The sequence below is a fragment of the Copadichromis virginalis genome, linkage group LG7 (genome assembly GCF_057382275.1).
Source record: "Copadichromis virginalis isolate Kocher_CV1m ecotype Utaka linkage group LG7, C_Virginalis_male_GT1.1, whole genome shotgun sequence".
Classification (NCBI taxonomy): domain Eukaryota; kingdom Metazoa; phylum Chordata; class Actinopteri; order Cichliformes; family Cichlidae; genus Copadichromis; species Copadichromis virginalis.
In genome coordinates this window covers 56812868-56819915 of record NC_140624.1, presented here as the reverse complement: position 1 = coordinate 56819915, position 7048 = coordinate 56812868, and positions in this window count along the sequence as shown.

The following is a 7048-nucleotide window of genomic DNA, read 5'->3' as shown; positions in this document are numbered from 1 at the left end:
TGTGCGCGATATGTTGTCTGCAGACAGACCGTGACTGCAGGTGAGCCGCCGATCGCCCTGATGCCGCAGTTGTTGACCGATTGTACGGTGTCACTGCTAATTAACGCTCCTATCTCTCATTAATTCCATGGAGGAATGGAGGCGATGCAACGTTTAATTAATTCCCGCATTATTTGTGGCAGCATTGATTTGGGCTGCAGAGGTCAGGTGGTGTCCGTCATAAGCAGTGCAAAACAGCTAAGCAGCATAGTCTACATATATCATGACTGTGGTGTGAGGGGAATAATGTTAGTCTGTCTACTGTGGCAACTTGCATGACATAAGGGACACCTATGGAGACACATGTAAAACGTTGTAAGAGCTGCCCCATGGCTGCTGTTGTGTTGTGGGTTGATCTCCTTCCGTCTGCAGTCATTTCGTGCGTCTTTGTGACTATCCTTTTTCTCGATTGCATCTCTTTTTGGTCATTTTGTGTAGGTGCTTTGCATATCATCGTTGTTTAGTGCGTTGTTGTGGTCATTTCCCTCTGTTTTTCTCTGTCTTCTTGTCGTTGTTTTGCAGGTTTTTGTCTTCTTCTTCTTCTCTTATTAAATCCGTGATTGATTTGATGGTTTTGTGTTTTTTGGGCTTTGTTTTATGCGTTCTTGTAGGTGTTTAATCTCTGCAACAGTTTGTCGTTTCTTTGCACACCCTTTACTTCTCATAGCTTTTACCTCTTTGTATTTGTTTTTGGTCTGTGTGTATATATATATAATATATATATATTATCTCTGTGTGTATGTTGTGTCTCTTTTTGCCTCCATGAGGCTTTTTGGAAGCTCTGATTTCTTTGCAGTGTTTTCCTTAGTTATTGTATCTCTACGTGTCTCTTTAACATCTTTTGTTACCTACTTTAATTGCTTTCTGTGTATTTCTCGCTGTTGCATAATTGGGCATTTTTGTCTATTTTCTTGCTAATCAGTGAATTATGATATATCTCTCTTTGGCTGTCCCTCTCTCACTCACATATACACCTTTACATTACACCTGTGAACATGGAGAAAAATGGATAGATTAATGGAGGCCAGAGAATGTTTTTTTGTCCATGGCAGCAGCTTAATGGTTCGAAACGTTTTTGGATTTCCAAAAAAGTTTCAAACTATTATGCTGCTGCCATGGACAAAAAAACCACAAACAAATAACCCATCTGCTTGTTATCACTCCTATCAGCAGATCCAGTGCCAGATGCATACTGGTTATGGATGTGCTCGTCCTATTTCCTCCCATTTTAGGTTCATTTTGAATGATTTGAGTGTGTTTGTTCGTGTGTGTGTGGCAGGGAGTGAAAGAAGATGGAGCCTCACAGGATTTGATTATCTAGCCAAAATGATTAGGTTTGCTTTAATGAATGCTGTTAGGAAGTAGCCACTGCAGAAAGAATGAGTCATATTATTGATTGCCACTTGCTCCTTCTCCTCCTCCCTCTCTCTCCCTGTGTTGTCGTCCATCTATTCACTCTTCCTTCTCTTTTTCTTTATGTCATCTCTAGATATTCACATTATCACTTCCTTTTTTTCTTGTCATTTTCTCCTCCTCTGTTTTAATTTTTCATTTCTTTTAAAGGATATGCCACATTCCCTCCCTGTCCGATGTCTACAAAGATTTAATGTGAAGTGTCATGTAGCCAGAGTGACAGTTGCATACCAGTAAGGAGGGAAGAGAGTGGCTGGGGAGTCTTGGAAGAAGGGGGAGGCTGGATGGGGGTCTTGTCACGAGATGCCACGTCATCACAGTGTGTGAAATCTATTTTTAGCAGCGTAAACAGAGGGATTCCAGCCCACTGATCATGGCTTTGCAGTCAGGGCTTTGAGGTGGGAGACTGCCAGAGCGTGAGATGCTGGATGTGAATGAACAACACCTGTATTAAGCCCTTTTTGTCTGCCTCCACCGTCACTCCCCTCCCCTCCCATCACCTCGGCCTGTCATAATGAACACTGCACACTGCACTGTTTTGCTTTACATGCATTCACATGCAACATCCTTTATGTTTTTGACTGAAAAATCTGTCTCAGTTTTTTTTCAGCACTGCAATCACACAGTGATGAATCTACCATCACTTGCTTCCATTTTTGTGCACACACACTCAAGCCCAGGGATTATACGAGCACACAGTTGCCAATATCCCTGGCTGTTTTGTAACTAACTATGTTGTCTGGCATGGATTTATCAGTTTCTTTGCCTTGCAGAACCATAAAAGCACAAACATAAAGGAACAATCCAAATGCATTTGATTTTTATTACCAGGAACACAGTAAAGTGTTTTGCCAAACAGCAATAGAGACAAGCTGAGGGACAGAAACCAATGAATAAATTGGACATAAAATAATATAGAACCAGTTGCTACTTTATTAACAAATAAACATGTACCATTACAGAAGCCATTTTAGTTTTGATTTTAGTTTTTTTAGTTTACTAAAGTCATGCTGGTGAAATGTGAGGACTTTTACTCAGAACTATTTCTGTATCCTGGTGTTAGTATTTCCACTGACATAAAAAAAAAACCCTATTATTACACAGCTGACACAAACACACATATAGGAAATATTCAAAGTAGCCTGACATTGTTAGGGTTTACAGTGAATTGATGGTTCCCTGAACACATCTGAGACCAAGTTGGCGGGCTAGAGAGGGGGGATTGTTCTGGGAATTGAAAGCACTCAGACTAATTAACAGTCCCCCAGCTTTGTTCAGATCTAGTGAGGCGTTATGTCCTCGTTAAATATTCACACAGGTTCAGGGGTACGAATGAGACACAGAAAAATCAATAGATTTTCGATACACTCTGCTACTTAGTTAAGAGTAGTCTCTGTGAATCAGTTTTCTCAAAGCATACAATGAACATTCTGTTTTGCATTTGGCATAAATAAGGATTGCAAGACAGAATGTGTACAGGGTGGCTGTAGCTCAGGTGGTAGAGCAGGCCATCTACTGATCGGAAGGTTGGTTGTTTAATTCCTGGCTCCCCCAGTCTGCATGCCTTGGGCAAAATGCTAACCCCCCACTTGCTCTCCAATGCACTGACGAAGCATAGGGTGTGTATTTGTATGGATGAGTGTGGGGTATTGTGTAGAGTGCTTTGAGTACTCCAGGAGAGTAGAAAAGCGCTATATAAGAATCAGTCCATTTACAAATTACAGCTGTTTTGTTATATAGATTGAAATGTATTTTTTACTGTTCTGTCTTATTTTCCTTTGGCCTTTTATCTCCTTAAATCCTCCTGTTGTAATAAATGCCTGTTACTACTTGGATGAGGTTGTTAGACCAACTAAACACCAAGAAAAATAATTCCCTATCCAAGGTGCCTTGGTGCCTTTAGGGTGATCCTGTGGGTTCCATGATTGTGGATACAAAAGAAGGCTTTTACCACCTGGTTGGACTAGATGAAAAGTTGGAAGTAACATCTGGAGCTGAACAAAAGCAAATGCACAACTGGCAAGAACTGCAGTTCCTCTAGCAGCCACTAGAGGCTGACTCGAAAAGGGAGTTGATTGCCATAGACTCCCATTACACAAATGTCCAACTTTACAGTATTAAAACACATGTTTACAGTCTGGTACAAATGCTTTATGGGTAGTTTACTCCTTCATAAAAACTCAGAGTGGGGTGAATTTGCTTTAAAACATAGTTAGGGCATTTATTGCTGACTGTAAATAGTCCCAAAGTCTGCTAGAGCAACTGTGCATCACTGAATTGGACACCTTTACTGTAAATGGTTTTGCATTCTGGAGCTGTGTAATGGATTATATGACTAACATTAAGGCTTGCTTGTGGTAGAAGTTTGTGCTTCAGTTTTGGTGATTGATTATTTTATTGGTCTGTTACCTAGCCCTAATCTGCTGATATGTCTGTCTCTGAGTTGCATCTGTACAGCCTATCCATGCAGTTTCCCAACCAAGCTTGCTAGCACAGCAATTTTTTATCCATATGTAGACACTTCTGGTTTGAAAAACAAAAAACAACTTGATGGTGGCTAAAAGACAAATGTTGAGTCTGGTCCTGGTGGCTACGTCCATGTTTTATACAATGAATGCATAAATGTCTGGAGAAAATTTCAAGTTGGGAGTATGACATCGTCCAAAATGTGTTGGTATGCTGAAACATTAACAGACTGCCTGATGGAGAGGCAGGATTCATCAATCCAGAGAGCTAATTTGAAGCCCACATGAAGTCTGGAGGTCTGTAGCGGCTGACTGCAGGAAATTGGTGGCCCCTGCGCTCTATGTGCTTCAGTGTCTGCCGACTTCAATTTGTTATTATACCTCTAGCAGACTGTGGAATATGTAGGAGTGAGGAAATTTCATGACTGGACTTCCTATCACAATATCCACGCTGGAATTTACTTCCATGATTAATGAAATAGTCATAGCTCATGGAAGTGATTGGAACACCTGAATACAATGATTTGGATTGGCAATATAGTGTAGGTGTGATCTCTGTCCTACCTGCTACTGCTGCTCCGTGTCACCCCAACTTCAACATATTAGTCAGCCTCTAAAGCTTGGAGGTGGGTCAAATGCTAATGGCCCTGTACCGAGGTATACCATCCTCTTTCCTTAATCTGTAGGCTTTCAAATCTTAACAGCAACCTTGCACTTCTATTTTCTTTTCTTTTTTAGTGATGTCTGTGATCACCCGGCTACCCCCTCCAGAGCCTTTCACTCTCTATCTGCAAGTAAGCCGCAAATCAACTTCTCACTAGTTACTGCTCTCCCTACACTCTCCCACTGTCCTGATGCACATCCGGGAGGGGATAAATGGAAGACTGCATTCAACGCAGCACACCTAAGTCATTTCGAATATCTGGTTATGTTGTCTCACTAATGCCCCCTGTGGTTTTTCAGACACTAGTTAATGATGTATTGAGGGACACCCCTCCTGGAAAATTGGTTATATTTCAAGGTAGAAAAATGTGAGTTCCACTTTCCTTCAGTAACCTTTTCTGGTTATATTCTGGCAGGAGACGGGTGAAGACCGACCCAGCAAAGATTCAAGCAGTGAATGAATGGCCCACTTTCGCTAACTTATACCGTCACTTCACTCGGAATTACAGCTAGGTAGCTGCACCACTCACTCACTCACTCACTCACCATTTCTGGTCTCCTGAAGTTGAAGCAGCCTTCATTGAATTGAAACAAGGGCCACAAGCCAAGCTACAGCATTCTTCTCACGTCGCCTCACTCTAGCCAAGCGAAATTATGATGTGGGCAACTGAGAGCTGTTTGCAGTAAAATTAGCCATTGAGGAATGGTGTCACCTATTAGAAGCAGCCGAACAGCCATTTACCATTTGGACTGATCACAAGAACCTAACTTAACTAAGAACCGCCAAGAGGCTCAATGACAGCCCAGCCCATTAGCTTTTTTTTTTTTTATTGCATTTTCTCTATTTCTCTACTTCCTATTGCCCAGGCTCCAGAAATGTCAAGCCTGATGCCTTGTCCCGCCAGTTTGCCACCAACAATGACCCACCCGAGACTGCCACCATCCTCCCTGCCACCTTCATGGTGGCTTCATCTCCTGGGACATCAATCCACCAGGCTCTTCAGGATGAGCCTGACCCAGGTACCAGTCTACCTAATCACTGCTATGTCCCCATTCCAGCCCTTTCAGCAGTCATCCATTGGGTTCACACCACCAAGTAAGTAGGTGTAAGTAGGACTATTTCATTAATCAAGTGTCACCACTTTTGATGGGGAACAGAAAGAGATGTTAAAGACTATGTGGCCGCCTGCTCCATCTATGCATGAAGCAAGAACGGCACTCAAGATTCGATTCAATTCTGTCACCGGCCTGCCTTCTTCCAGGAAGTCCGTAATTCTTTCAATATTTAATAGGTTTTTCAAGTCAGCCCATTTTATTGCTCTGGACAAACTCCCTTCTGCCTCTGAAACTACCAGGCTCCTGGTTGGTCATATTTTGAGTCTCCACAGTATCCTTACAAAAATTCTCCCAGACAGGAGTCCTCAATTCACTTCACAGGTCTGGTAGACCTTCTGCACCGTTCTTGGAGCCAAGGTCAGCCTCAGCTCTGGATATTGCCCACAATCCAACAGCCAGACTGAGATGCTCATCCAGGAATTTGAATTTGCCCTCCACTGTGTCACCACACTAAACCCGGTAACCTGCTCTTTGCATCTTCCTTGGGTAGAGTATGCACATAATTCACTTACCTCATCTACAACTGGTCTCTCAACTTTTGAAGCCTCTCTAGGTTATCATCCACCCCTGTTCCTTCAGAATGAGGTTGATCTCGCTGTTACTTCTGTTCAACACCACTTGCAACTCGGGAGGTGCTACTAAAGGCCGTTGTTTGAAAGCACCATTACGTGGATCGACTAAGAAGACCTGCGCCTAATTTTACTCCAGGAACATTCCCCTCAGGCAATTTTCCAACAAGCTCGCCCCATGCTATTTTGGACCCTATGAAATTGAGTCTGTCATCAGTCCTATGGCAGTTAAACTTAAACTCCCTTCATCCATACGCATAGATCCTATGTTCTACTTTTCCCAAGTCAAGCCGGTGCGCTCCAGTCCTCTGTCATCTGTTCTTCACCAATTTGTCAGCTACCTCATGGTGGTAACCAGGCCTCATTCCATGTTTATGCTATGTGCTTAACTTGATCGCTTTGTGCCTTCAGTAACCTCGTCAAGCCACTGCGTAACTCCTCGGAAGTTAAACAACTCAAATGCCTGCCAGGAGGCTGCCCGTCGTCTTCTCAGGAATATAGGAAAAGCAAGGTCCTAACCACACTCTCCCTCTGTTACTGTGCATCCACGTCCGAGATTCCCCACCACGTACTCACGTCTTGTCATTGCTTATCTCTGTGTTTATAATAAAGCTTTTGAAAACCTTAACGCTGTTCTGTTTGTGCCTGCATTTGGTCCACTCCCACGTACTGGCCTCTGGGACTCCTTGACACCTAGTCTCTTTTTATTACATCTGAAATGTAATGCTGATTTGTAGACTTGCTTTAACTTTCTATCTTTATATTAGTAGTTTTGTACTAACT